This window comes from Oncorhynchus tshawytscha, linkage group LG31 (genome assembly GCF_018296145.1).
Source record: "Oncorhynchus tshawytscha isolate Ot180627B linkage group LG31, Otsh_v2.0, whole genome shotgun sequence".
In the NCBI taxonomy this organism is placed as follows: Eukaryota; Metazoa; Chordata; class Actinopteri; order Salmoniformes; family Salmonidae; genus Oncorhynchus; species Oncorhynchus tshawytscha.
In genome coordinates, this window is record NC_056459.1 from 29,435,716 (window position 1) to 29,451,274 (window position 15,559).

General features: G+C 46.1%; 1 protein-coding gene across 1 annotated transcript in view; it reads left to right on the plus strand.

Moving 5' to 3' along the window:
• The window catches only part of LOC112241190 (ataxin-1), a 185,160-nt gene that overhangs the window by 133,599 nt on the left and 36,002 nt on the right, over positions 1-15,559 (plus strand). The window contains 1 exon segment of the mRNA XM_042309829.1: positions 1,183-1,295. The gene's annotated coding sequence lies outside the window, so the exon portion shown is untranslated.

Here is a 15,559-nt window from a genome sequence, read left to right on the forward strand (position 1 = left end):
TCTCCCTCTCTGTCTGTTCCTGAGTCATTGTCAGGGAAGCAGGATGTCTAGGGAGGATGTACTATAATGCTTTAGCCCCAGTATACAGACAGAGCTCAGACAACAACACATCAAGCAGGCGACTAGCTGTGTCTGTCTGTCTGTCTGTCTGTCTGTCTGTCTGTCTGTCTGTCTGTCTGTCTGTCTGTCTGTCTGTCTGTCTGTCTGTCTGTCTGTCTGTCTGTCTGTCTGTCTGTCTGTCTGTCTGTCTGTCTGTCTGTCTGTCTGTCTGTCTGTCTGTCTGTCTGTCTGTCTGTCTGTCTGTCTGTCTGTCTGTCTGTCTGTCTGTCTGTCTGTCTGTCTGTCTGTCTCTCACATCAACACAACAGGCAGGAGACTAGCTATCTGTCTGCCTGCATGTCTGTCCCTCACGTCAATACAATGTCCCTAATTAGTCCCACATTGTGTGTTCTGTTCTCTACATTACTGTGTGTGTGTGTGTGTGTGTGTGTGTGTTAGTTTTTATTTGGACTGAGTTTGATGAAACCATGTTAACATCACACTCTTATCACAGCTTGTGACCTTAGTCTGACCTGTCTACCTATCTGACCTGTCTGACCGGTCTACCTATCTGACCTGTGTGACCTGTCTGACCTGTGTGACCTGTCTGACCTGTGTGACCTGTCTGACCTGTCTACCTGTCTGACCTATCTGACCTGTCTACCTATCTGACCTGTCTACCTATCTGACCTGTCTACCTGTCTGATCTGTCTACCTATCTGACCTGTCTGACCTGTCTACCTGTCTGACCTGTCTACCTATCTGACCTGTCTGACCTGTCTACCTATCTGACCTGTCTACCTGTTTGACCTGTCTGACCTGGCTGAGCTGACTGACCTGTCTCTCTCTCTCCTCAGCTAATGTTTATCTGTCTCTCTCTCCTCAGCTAGTGTTTACCCGTCTCTCTCTCCTCAGCTAGTGTTTACCCGTCTCTCTCTCATCAGCTAGTGTTTACCTGTCTCTCTCCTCAGCTAGTGTTTACCTGTCTCTCTCTCCTCAGCTAGTGTTTACCCGTCTCTCTCTCCTCAGCTAGTGTTTACCCGTCTCTCTCTCATCAGCTAGTGTTTACCTGTCTCTCTCCTCAGCTAGTGTTTACCTGTCTCTCTCTCCTCAGCTAATGTTTACCTGTCTCTCTCTCCTCAGGTAGTGCTGGGGCCCTGAGAGGAAGCAGTGCTGTGTTCTGATTGGAGGACCCCTTCATGGGCTGCATCCCGTGCTGACACACAGGAGGGACTGGAGGGATTCTGTTGAATGCGGTAGGACCCCCTAAATCCCTCCTCATCCCCTCCCCTATCATACAATGAACATTCTACCTGCATCTGTGTGTCGTGAAATTGACATCTGTCGTGGGAGTGTTGTTGCTCCGTATCTCTAAAACACACTACATGACCAAAAGTATAGAATACCCTGCACACATCTTAGAACACCCTGCACACATCTTAGAACACCCTGCACACATCTTAGAACACCCTGCACACATCTTAGAACACCCTGCACACATCTTAGAACACCCTGCACACATCTTAGAACACCCTGCATGTGCCTTAGAACACCCTGCATGTGCCTTAGAACACCCTGCACACATCTTAGAACACCCTGCATGTGCCTTAGAACACCCTGCACACATCTTAGAACACCCTGCACACATCTTAGAACACCCTGCACACATCTTAGAACACCCTGCATGTGCCTTAGAACACCCTGCACACATCTTAGAACACCCTGCACACATCTTAGAACACCCTGCACACATCGTAGAACACCCTGCATGTGCCTTAGAACACCCTGCACACATCTTAGAACACCCTGCATGTGCCTTAGAACACCCTGCACACATCTTAGAACACCCTGCACACATCTTAGAACACCCTGCACACATCTTAGAACACCCTGCACACATCTTAGAACACCCTGCATGTGCCTTAGAACACCCTGCACACATCTTAGAACACCCTGCACGTGCCTTAGAACACCCTGCACACATCTTAGAACACCCTGCACACATCTTAGAACACCCTGCACACATCTTAGAACACCCTGCACACATCTTAGAACACCCTGCACACATCTTAGAACACCCTGCACACATCTTATAACACCCTGCACACATCTTAGAACACCCTGCATGTGCCTTAGAACACCCTGCACACATCTTAGAACACCCTGCATGTGCCTTAGAACACCCTGCACACATCTTAGAACACCCTGCATGTGCCTTAGAACACCCTGCATGTGCCTTAGAACACCCTGCACACATCTTAGAACACCCTGCATGTGCCTTAGAACACCCTGCACACATCTTAGAACACCCTGCATGTGCCTTAGAACACCCTGCACACATCTTAGAACACCCTGCACACATCTTAGAACACCCTGCACACATCTTAGAACACCCTGCATGTGCCTTAGAACACCCTGCACACATCTTAGAACACCCTGCACGTGCCTTAGAACACCCTGCACACATCTTAGAACACCCTGCACACATCTTAGAACACCCTGCACACATCTTAGAACACCCTGCACACATCTTAGAACACCCTGCACACATCTTATAACACCCTGCACACATCTTAGAACACCCTGCATGTGCCTTAGAACACCCTGCACACATCTTAGAACACCCTGCATGTGCCTTAGAACACCCTGCACACATCTTAGAACACCCTGCATGTGCCTTAGAACACCCTGCACACATCTTAGAACACCCTGCATGTGCCTTAGAACACCCTGCACACATCTTAGAACACCCTGCATGTGCCTTAGAACACCCTGCACACATCTTAGAACACCCTGCACCCGTGATAGAACACCCTGCACCCGTGATAAAACACCCTGTACCCGTGATAGAACACCCTGCACCCGTGATAGAACACCCTGCACACATCTTAGAACACCCTGTACCCGTGATAGAACACCCTGCACCCGTGATAAAACACCCTGTACCCGTGATAAAACACCCTGTACCCGTGATAGAACACCCTGCACCCGTGATAAAACACCCTGTACCCGTGATAGAACACCCTGCACCCGTGATAGAACACCCTGCACACATCTTAGAACACCCTGTACCCGTGATAGAACACCCTGCACCCGTGATAAAACACCCTGTACCCGTGATAGAACACCCTGTACCCGTGATAGAACACCTTGCACCCTGCACCCATGATAGAACACCCTGCACCCATGATAGAACACCCTGCACCCGTGATAGAACACCCTGCACCCGTGATAGAACACCCTGCACCCGTGATAGAACACCCTGCACCCATGCTAAAACACCCTGCACCCATGATAGAACACCCTGCACCCATGATAGAACACCCTGCACCCATGATAGAACACCTTGTACCCGTGATAGAACACCCTGTACCCGTGATAGAACACCCTGTACCCGTGATAAAACACCCTGCACCCGTGATAGAACACCCTGCACCCGTGATAGAACACCCTGCACCCGTGATAGAACACCCTGCACCCGTGATAGAACACCCTGCACCCATGATAGAACACCCTGCACCCGTGATAGAACACCCTGCACCCATGATAGAACACCCTGCACCCATGATAGAACACCCTGCACCTGTGATAGAACACCCTGTACCCGTGATAAAACACCCAGCACCCGTGATAAAACACCCTGCACCCTGCACCCATGATAGAACACCTTGTACCCATGATAGAACACCCTGCACCTGTGATAGAACACCCTGTACCCGTGATAGAACACCCTGCACCCATGATAGAACACCCTGCACCCTGCACCCATGATAGAACACCCTGTACCTGTGATAGAACACCTTGTACCCGTGATAGAACACCTTGTACCCGTGATAGAACACCCTGCACCCATGATAGAAAACCTTGTACCCGTGATAGAACACCCTGTACCCGTGATAAAACACCCTGCACCCTGCACCCATGATAGAACACCTTGTACCCGTGATAAAACACCCTGCACCCTACACCCATGATAGAACACCCTGCACCCTGCACCCATGATAGAACACCCTGTACCCGTGATAGAACACCTTGTACCCGTGATAGAACACCTTGTACCCGTGATAGAACACCCTGCACCCATGATAGAACACCTTGTACCCATGATAGAACACCCTGTACCCGTGATAAAACACCCTGCACCCTGCACCCATGATAGAACACCCTGCACCCGTGATAAAACACCCTGCACCCATGATAAAACACCCTGCACCCTGCACCCGTGATAGAACACCCTGTACCCGTGATAAAACACCCTGCACCCGTGATAGAACACCCTGCACCCGTGATAAAACACCCTGCACCCGTGATAAAACACCCTGCACCCGTGATAAAACACCCTGCACCCGTGATAAAACACCCTGCACCCATGATAAAACACCCTGCACCCATGATAAAACACCCTGCCCCTGCACCCGTGATAAAACACCCTGCCCCGTGATAGAACAGCCTGCACCCTGCACCCATGATAGAACACCTTGTACCCATGATAGAACACCCTGCACCCGTGATAGAACACCCTGTACCCGTGATAAAACACCCTGCACCCTGCACCCATGATAGAACACCCTGCACCCTGCACCCGTGATAGAACACCCTGTACCCGTGATAGAACACCTTGTACCCGTGATAGAACACCTTGTACCCGTGATAGAACACCCTGCACCCATGATAGAAAACCTTGTACCCGTGATAGAACACCCTGTACCCGTGATAAAACACCCTGCACCCTGCACCCATGATAGAACACCCTGCACCCGTGATAAAACACCCTGCACCCTGCACCCGTGATAGAACACCCTGTACCCGTGATAAAACACCCTGCACCCATGATAGAACACCCTGCACCCTGCAACCGTGATAGAACACCTTGTACCCGTGATAAAACACCCTGCACCCTGCACCCATGATAGAACACCCTGCACCCGTGATAAAACACCCTGCACCCTGCACCCGTGATAGAACACCCTGCACCCATGATAGAACACCCTGCACCCTGCAACCGTGATAGAACACCTTGTACCCGTGATAAAACACCCTGCACCCGTGATAGAACACCTTGCACCCTGCACCCATGATAAAACACCCTGCACCCGTGATAGAACACCCTGCACCCGTGATAAAACACCCTGCACTCGTGATAGAACACCCTGCACCCGTGATAAAACACCCTGCACCCGTGATAAAACACCCTGCACCCATGATAAAACACCCTGCACCCTGCACCCGTGATAAAACACCCTGCACCCATGATAAAACACCCTGCACCCGTGATAGAACACCCTGCACCCATGATAGAACACCCTGCACCCATGATAGAACACCCTGCACCCATGATAGAACACCCTGCACCCATGATAAAACACCCTGCACCCGTGATAAAACACCCTGCACCCATGATAAAACACCCTGCACCCGTGATAGAACACCCTGCACCCATGATAAAACACCCTGCACCCGTGATAGAACACCCTGCACCCGTGATAGAACACCCTGCACCCATGATAAAACACCCTGCACCCGTGATAGAACACCCTGCACCCATGATAGAACACCCTGCACCCTGCACCCATGATAAAACACCCTGCACCCATGATAAAACACCCTGCACCCGTGATAGAACACCCTGCACCCGTGATAGAACACCCTGCACCCTGCACCCATGATAGAACACCCTGCACCCGTGATAGAACACCCTGCAAAAAACAGCAGATTATGTACTACCGATGCAGGATGCTAATTTTCTCAAATCAAAAACAATAGCAAATGCTCCAGTGGCGCTACTATCGCGGTTCTGAGCTTTAATGTATGGCTACGTTCTATGTATGATTAATGTAAAGCTAATGTGTGTTAGTCTGTCAGTGAGAACCTAATGGTAACAGATAGCAGCCCACTGACTCTGAAGCTAGCTGAGTGTCTTTCTTTATCAATGGGATACAACTCTCTCTATGCTAGCCTGGTTAAACTGGATTTCAGTCAGTGTCGGTGAGAACCTAATGGTTCCTGAGTGTCTTTTAATTCAGAATCAGCTCTCAATATTATCCGGCTTAAACTAGACCTACGTAGTCCATCATGGCTTGATTCACAGGGTTGGTAATTCATCTGAAAGTCATTCTCCCTGCCCAGATGCCTGAAGCACTCTGATGAAATTGTAATCCTGAAATATGTATTTTTATTTTATTTTATTTTTTTAGATCTGCTCGTTCATTACCTTATATAAGTGTTCCCCAAACAGTCGATCGCGAAACATTCCTATAAAAAAACAACAACGATAAAGCCTTGCACTCCTAATTTTTCTGTCTCGGCTGTTGGCAGTAGGTGCACTTGTTTCAGCTGCCCTGCATGCCTGATAGGTGAAGTGTTCCCATGTTTAACCTTGCATGTGTCTGAAAGCACAAACTCCGCCTACCTATGGGCCTACCGCTAGCCAATCAGATTGTTCAGATCATCGTGTCTGCTCTCTGAAGCTTCCTCGAGCACAAAGCAAAGTAAGTTGATACTACTGTGATTTCACAACATCTAAAACCACGACTAAAGAGAGAGACTGTCAAGGAATTCAGCAAAGAGCTGCAGTTTTTATGTGTGAGTTCATGTTGAAGTTTTTATTCATCACTGTCGACACTTTTTATTCAACACATGAAATGTGCTTCTACCAACCATCACTACATCTTCTTTCAACGAGTAGCAAAGTGTATGGATAAGCTTGCATTGTTATTATTACAGGGTTGTGTCTTTTTTAATAATATTTTTCATAACTTTCTCTGGTCATAGGAGTAACAACATGAATTTGTGCGTTGATTCGTCAGTCTAACGCCTCGATCAGACCAAAAGCGTCATTGCGTTTTGGTTCACCAGGATGTACATTCATTTCCAATGGAACGCTGCGTTTGCCTTGCAGCATTGCGTTGCAGGGGCAGTTGCAGTGCGTTCTGGGTGATGCGTACGTTGGATAAATCCAACGTATGCATCAAATTGTACTCGTAGACGTGACAGAAATAGTAGCAAAAGGTGAAAGTTGAACTGTTGTTGCTCACATATCCAGTAACATTTTTGGAATTACATAATTTATTATGCAGCATTGATGTGATGACTGTCAGTCTGTTCAAGGCGTTAGCTGAGGGATGGTCAGAGCTCTCCCTCCGCTGGGTCGTCACTAGTTACCACAGCCACAAAATCATTAACCTTAAACCTAACCTTAACCACACAGTGCACATTATGCCTATTCATTTTTGTCTTCATGAATTTTTACGATATATCCCATTTTTGACTTTGTGGCTGTGCTATCTAGCATAGACCCCTGGTGTCCACTAGCATAGACCCCTGGTGTCTAATAGCATAGACTCCTGGTGTCTAATAGCATAGACTCCTGGTGTCCACTAGCATAGACCCGTGGTGTCCACTAGCATAGACCCCTGGTGTCCACTAGCATAGACCCCTGGTGTCTAATAGCATAGACTCCTGGTGTCTAATAGCATAGGCCCCTGGTGTCCACTAGCATAGACTCCTGGTGTCCACTAGCATAGACCCGTGGTGTCCACTAGCATAGACCCCTGGTGACCACTAGCATAGACCCGTGGTGTCCACTAGCATAGACCCGTGGTGTCCACTAGCATAGACCCCTGGTGTCCACTAGCATAGACCCCTGGTGTCCACTAGCATAGACCCCTGGTGTCTAATAGCATAGACTCCTGGTGTCTAATAGCATAGACTCCTGGTGTCCACTAGCATAGACCCGTGGTGTCCACTAGCATAGACCCCTGGTGTCTAATAGCATAGACTCCTGGTGTCCACTAGCATAGGCCCCTGGTGTCCACTAGCATAGACCCCTGGTGTCCACTAGCATAGACCCCTGGTAACCACTAGCATAGACTCCTGGTGTCTAATAGCATAGACTCCTGGTGTCTAATAGCATAGGCCCCTGGTGTCCACTAGCATAGACCCCTGGTGTCCACTAGCATAGACCCCTGGTGTCTAATAGCATAGACTCCTGGTGTCTAATAGCATAGACTCCTGGTGTCTAATAGCATAGACTCCTGGTGTCCACTAGCATAGGCCCCTGGTGTCCACTAGCATAGACCCCTGGTGTCCACTAGCATAGACCCCTGGTAACCACTAGCATAGACTCCTGGTGTCTAATAGCATAGACCCCTGGTGTCCACTAGCATAGCCTTCTGGTGTCCACTAGCATAGACCCCTGCTGTCTAATAGCATAGACACCTGGTGTCCACTAGCATAGACCCCTGGTGTCTAATAGCATAGACCCCTGGTGTCCACTAGCATAGTCCCCTGGTGTCTAATAGCATAGGCCCCTGGTGTCCACTAGCATAGACCCCTGGTGTCTAATAGCATAGGCCCCTGGTGTCTAATAGCATAGACCCCTGGTGTCCACTAGCATAGGCCCCTGGTGTCCCCTTTAAAAACTCATGTCTCTCTGCCGGGTCTGTCCCTCCCTCAGCAATTCTGCAACTCAACACTTGCAGGGTAGTGTGTGTGTGTGTGTGTGTGTGTATGTGCATGTGTATGTGGATGTGTATGTGTATGTGTATGTGTGTGTGTATGTGTGTGTGCGCATGAGCTTATAGAGGACGACATAATGGAATGCCACGGCTCTGTCTGCCAAGAGCACTTTTCCCATGTGCCCAGGAGCCAAGACTTCCCCCATCCAGCCAATAATAGCACTGGTGTCCTCTCTCACTCACACACACACACACACAGCGCCAGATAAAGAGTGCTGTAATGGCTGCCTCCAAAGAGAGACTTCAAGTGCGACATCTCGCCCTGGGGTCCTTAGCAACAGTGTGTTTCTTTGTGTCGTACAGACACACAAAGACACACGCTCATACATACACACTCCCGTCTGATCCCTCTCCACCTACACACTGCCGCCCAACACACACACATTCATCCTCACTCACACACACACAGAGGCAATGAATCAATTCCCTAATCAATTGCCAGAGGAGGGGGAGGTTGTCTGCGTGGCTTTTATCAGGTAATAGATCTCTCTGTAGTTGTACCTGATCTGGGCCACAGAGCCAGCCAACCAGTTTCCTCGTCACTCCTTCCTTCTCCTCCCTCCCTCCATCCCGCCCTCCCTCCCTCTGCAGTGATTTTGTGAATGCCTGAACAAGGTTACCATACTGCATTTCTGCTACCAGACATAGGTTTTAATAGTATTCGTTTTCTTTCAAAATGTTTAAGATACACTTGATTAAGCTTGGTGCATTTTATTTTATTCGTATTGGTGCTATTTTTTTATTTGTATATATTTTTTACTGCATCGTTGGGAAGGGCTCGTAAAGCCATCATTTCACGGTATAGTGTACACCAGTTGTATCTGGCGCATTTCACAAATACAATTTCATTTGATTTGGAAACTAACTGGGTAAATGGAATGGTTACTATGGTGAGGGGACTTCGATGACACCTACCTTTACCACGTCACCTGGCTCAAAGGGACCTCTGTAACCAACGGAAACAGTGACGCTGCAGCTGCAGCGAGTTCATAGAGTTCATTCCTATCCAAATCTAATATGCCAGTATTCTACCGGTCATCATCATGGCACTAAACCGTTAAATTAGCCGTAAATTACAACTGCAGGCGAGTTCTGTTATATGAATGCATTGTTCCTGCTGTTCAGTTGTCTAAATGTGGGATTTCCCTCTCTGAGGACCTTCTCTACCCCATGGGTTGTGCTAGCCCTGTTTTTAAAGGTGTTTGTATTGGTTAGTGATCGTGTGTGTGTGTGTGTGTGTGTGTGTGTGTGTGTGTGTGTGTCAGTAGGACTGGCACAATTGCCGTATCACCGTGTAACCAACGGCTATGCATGAAGACTGTCATGAAAATAAAATAACAGTCATAACCGTTGAAAATAACATATACAGCTGACTGAAGACAGGATGGCTGGGCAGTCGTGCGGTTGAGTCCGTTTCTGCTGTAACATGAACTCTACAGTAACATGGACTCTACAGTAACATGGACACTACAGTAACATGGACTCTACAGTAACATGGACTCTACAGTAACATGGACTCTACAGTAACATGGACTCTCTACAGTAACACGGACTCTACAGTAACATGGACACTACAGTAACATGGACTCTACAGTAACATGGACACTACAGTAACATGGACACTACAGTAACATGGACTCTACAGTAACATGGACTCTACAGTAACATGGACACTACAGTAACATGGACTCTACAGTAACATGGAGTCTACAGTAACATGGACTCTACAGTAACATGGACTCTACAGTAACATGGACACTACAGTAACATGGACTCTACAGTAACATGGACTCTACAGTAACATGGACTCTACAGTAACATGGAGTCTACAGTAACATGGACTCTACAGTAACATGGAGTCTACAGTAACATGGACTCTACAGTAACATGGACTCTACAGTAACATGGACACTACAACGTAATGAAATGTCATTGCTTCCCACTGGACACACACTGGTTAAATCGACGTTCTTTCCCACGTCCTTTCAGTGAAACTACGTTGAACCAACGTGGAATAGACGTTAAATTGACATCTGTGCCTACCAGGTCCCATGCTAAAACAAGCAATGTGTTGAAGCGAATGAGTCTTCGGTTGCCAAGGCAACACCCCCCCCCTCCCCTCCCTCCCCGACATGCAGCAGCACATGCAATGTGTCTTAAAAATCAACCAATAAGTGTCATCCAAAAATCCATGACTGTCACAACCCTACTTGAGTGAGTGAGTGAGTGAGTGAGTGAGTGAGTGAGTGAGTGAGTGAGTGAGTGAGTGTGTGTGTGTGTGTGTGTGTGTGTTTGTACTCCAGTGTGTGTTCATGTGTGTATCTGTGTGTAGGCTGCTCTCTCCCTCTCCCTGTGCCAGGTCCTCTGGTTCCCATGCTATCAGATGTCAGTCTGTTTATGGAGCTGCCGGTAAGGGTAGGGGGCCAGAAGGCAGTGTGTGTGTGTGTGTGTGCGTGCATAACTCACACTCCCTGTTTATTAGCTTAGGCCTGTCTAAATGTTTGATTTGTCACAAATAAATGATAACTGCCCTTTAAAATGGCCGCCGGGCCTCGAGGGAAGCCACAGTTTGTGTGCCAAATGGCACTCTATGTAGTGCACTACTTTAGAGCCCTATGGGCCTTATGGGAAAGATGTTTGTGTCTAGAAGGAGTGCAGGATTGGGACCATGTGAAGGAGTTGTCAACCGTGTGCAGTGGGGGTGTTGGGGGGTGATTAGGACTTATAAAATACTAACATTACACAGCACCCAGTTCAATAATTCCCTTCACTATGGAAACATTGAATAAAGCCACTTTTCTGTCCATTATAACAGCAGAATAACATGCTGCAATCATCTATTCTACCGTACACAGAAACTGTGTACATTATGATTGGAGACAGTGTGTGTGTGTATGTGTGGAGGAGTGGTTGTCCAACATCTGCCATTGTCTGTCCCAGTGGTGTCCTCAACCGGGGCAACCGTGGCCCTGTCTGTTCTGCCTCAGGAGCGTAGGGACAGTACACCTTCTCCCAGCATGTAATCTCTTACCTACGTAGAACTTGTCCTCTTTTCAAACACACAAAGCCTTCCTCAGGATGAGGGCCATCACACTGAGTGTGTGTGTGTGTGTGTGTGTGTCCCAGTTTTGAGATACACGTTTTGCTTGTTTCCCATGTTTCATCAAATAGACACATACAGATATTATCGTGTCACATACAGAGCATTAGGAAAGTATTCAGACCCCTTCCCTTTATACACATGCTGTTACGTTACAGCTTTATTCTAAAATGGATTCAATAAAAACATCATCAAAATACCTAATTTACATAAGTATACAGACCCTTTGCTATGAGACTTGCATTGATCATCCTTGAGATGTTTCTACAACTTGATTGGAGTCCACCTGTGGTAAATTCAATTGATTGGACATGATTTGGAAAGGCACACACCTGTCTATATAAGGTCCCATAGTTGACAGTACATGTCAGAGCAAAAACCAAGCCATGAGGTTCGAAGGAAGGGTCCGTAGAACTCTGAGACAGGATTGTGTCAAGGCAGAAATCTGGGAAAGGGTACCCAAACATTTCTACAGCAATGGAGGTCCCCAAGAACACAGTGGCCTCCATCATTCTTCAATGGAAGAAGTTTGGAACCACCAAGACTCTTCCTAGAGCTGGCCGCCCGGCCAAACTGAGCAATCGGGGGAGAAGGGCCTTGGTCAGGGAGGTGACCCAGGACCCAATGGTCACTCTAACAGAGCTCCAGAGTTCCTCTGTGGACATGGGAGAACCTCCAAGAAGGACAACCATCTCTGCAGCACTCCACCAATCAGGCCTGTATGGTAGAGTGACCAGACGGAAGACACTCCTCAGTAAAAGGCACATGAAGGCTCGCTTGGAGTTTGCCAAAACGCGCCTAAAGGACACTTAGACCATGAGAAACACGATTATCTTGGTCTGATGAAACCAAGATTGAACACTTTGGCCTGAATGCCAAGCGTCATGTCTGAAGGAATCCTGGCACCATCCCTACGGTGAAGCATGGTGGTGGCAGCAACATGCTTTGGGGGTGTTTTTCAGCGGCAGGAACCGGGAGACTAGACAGGATCAAGCGAACGGCGCAAAGTACAGAGAGATCCTTCATGAAAACCTGCTCCAGAGAGCTCAGGATCTCAGACTGGGGCGAAGGTTCACCTTCCAACAGGACAACGACCCTAAGCACACAGCCAGTACAATGCATGAGTGGCTTTGGGACAAGTCTCTGAATGTCCTTGAGTGGCCCAGGCTTGAGTGGCCCAGGCTTGAGTGGCCCAGCCTTGAGTGGCCCAGCCTTGAGTGGCCCAGCCTTGAGTGGCCCAGCCTTGAGTGGCCCAGCCTTGAGTGGCCCAGCCTTGAACCCGATTGAACATCTCTGGAGAGGCCTGAAAATAGCTGTGCAGCGACGCTCCCCATCCAACCTGACAGAGCTTGAGAGGATCTGCCGAGAAGAACTGGAGAAACTCCCCAAATACAGGTGTACCAAGCTGGTAGCATCATACCCAGGAAGACTCAAGGCTGTAATCACTTCAACAAAGTACTGAGTAAAGGGTCTGAAAACTTATGTAAATGTAATATTTACATTTTTTTATTTACATTTCTAAAAAACAGTTTTTGCTTTGTCATTAAGGGATATTGTGTGTAGGTTGATGAGGGGACAAAACAATTTTATCCATCTAAGAATAAGGCTGTAACGTAACAAAATGTGGAACATGTGAAGGAGACTTTCAGAATGCACTGTTTATGGAAGTTTAGGGACCTAGAAAATCTGTGACGCGGAGAATGCGGACGGACTCACGAAATCCAGACATTAAAACGGAATTCGACAATATTAAAACATGTATTGAACCTAGTAAGGAATAAACTAAATGTATTTAAAAATGTATTAATTTGCACAAGCGTATCATAAGTCATGAACAGAATGCATCAGTGATTAGTATTTCCTGTCTGAAGAGGAAAACGGCATGACATTTCCCTTCTCTCTGTGTGTGTGTGTGCACGTCTACCAGCTTGTGTAGCGATTAGCGATGATGCTAATGAAAACCATCCCAAAAACCTTCTCAAATAAATGTTACCTACAATAGCCTATGCTAACCTGGCCGAATGATATCATGATTATTTGCATCATATGTGCACTACAAAAACACAGCTAAACAACAGCCTCTTGCTAGGTAATCATTTTCCCAGACCTCAAAATGGTCTCCTGATGTGGATTAAGCATTGTTGTGGATTTAGAACAATTTTGTTGTTTTTCGATTTAAAAAAAGGTTGGTTTTGAGAGAAAAAGCCTGAAAAAACAAGGGAAAATCCAAAACCTGGAAAAACTAAACAGAGAAAAACGAATTTGGGGAAAAAACTAAACGGAATTAAGCAAAAACATCTAACATGTTCTGTAGAGCCCTATGCAAGGTTGTTGTTTGATCAGTTTAGGTGACTGCGTTCATGTCATGTCATTTTAAATAGTAATTTGAATGTCTTTTTCACCTAGAACTACATCGATGTACGGAATATGGGAACGTGTTTTTGCTTTCTCATTAGTACTGGGATCGAAGCCAGACATTTCCTGACCGTTAAATCTGAACGCTTTTTAAAGGTTCTGAGAACGGAAGTGAACATTTTTGCCTACTCTGGGAATGTTTTACTCTGGTTCCTTAGAAGTTTTCCCTGGAGGGTTTATTAAAACGGAGAATGGAAATTATAGGTGATTTGAAGTTTTTTTACAAACTTCCTTAAAACGTTCCCTGAATGTTGCAATAAGACTTTTAATAACAATGATAGATCATTTTAGGCAGTAGTGCAATGTACTTAAGTAAAAATACTTTCAAAGTTCTACTTAAGTAGTTTTTTGGGGTATCTGTACTTTACTATTTCTATTTTTGACAACCTTTACTTTTACTTATAATGCACTTTTTACTCCATACATTTTCCCTGACAACCAAAAGTACTCGTTACATTTTGAATGCTTAGCAGGACAGGAAAATGACTGACTCACTAAACATAAATACATCATTTGTAAATCATTTCTGAGTGTTGGAGTTTTGCCCCTGGCTACCCATACATAAAACCACGAAAATTGTCCCGTCTGCTTTGCTTATTATAAGGAATTTTAAATGATTTATACTTTTACTTTTAATACTTAAGTATATTCAGCAATTACATTTACATTTGATACTTAAGTACATTTAAAACCAAATACTTAAAAACTTTTATTCAAGTAGTATTTTACTGTCTGACTTTCACTTTTACTTGACTAACATTCTATTAAGGTATCTATACTTTTACTAAAGTATGACAATTGGGTACTTTTTCCACCACTGATTTTGGTTGTTTTTTGAACTCCCAACACAGATAGGACACATGGAAATGATTCTTAGGCATTAATCATGTAAACACATGTATTTTGTGTTGTTACTCCATCCATAGATGATCTTTAGTATTAGTCCACTGCGCCACCAGGATGGAGCGTGCCAAGTTTCTTTACATATACAAAGCTGTTCGTTTTAGTTTATTTAAACAAATCCCATTTCAATGGAAACAAGCACTCATTAAGATCAGGTTTGTCTAAGTACACCTTAACACACTTAACTAGATAGAGGATAGAGACCGGTTTGTTGATGCTGAGAATGGAATGTACAGTATTTCTTTTTAAATAACATTCTTAGAATGTTCTCTGAATGTTACTAGAGTTTTTTTGTGATTTTTATGGAACAATTTGAGAACAGGACATTAAATAGAACCACGAGGAAACGTGTAGGAAACGTTATGCTGAGGTACTGAAATTCCCACAGAAGAACAATGTTTCTTAACGTTCTTGGAACAATTTGAGAACAGGACATTAAATAGAACCACGAGGAAACGTGTAGGAGACGTTCACACAGAAGAACGTTTCCTCTTAACATTCTCTGAACTATTTGAGAACATTCCCAATGTCAAACCCGTTGGAGAACGTTCCTAGAACATTACCAAAATTGAAATGAAATGTAACC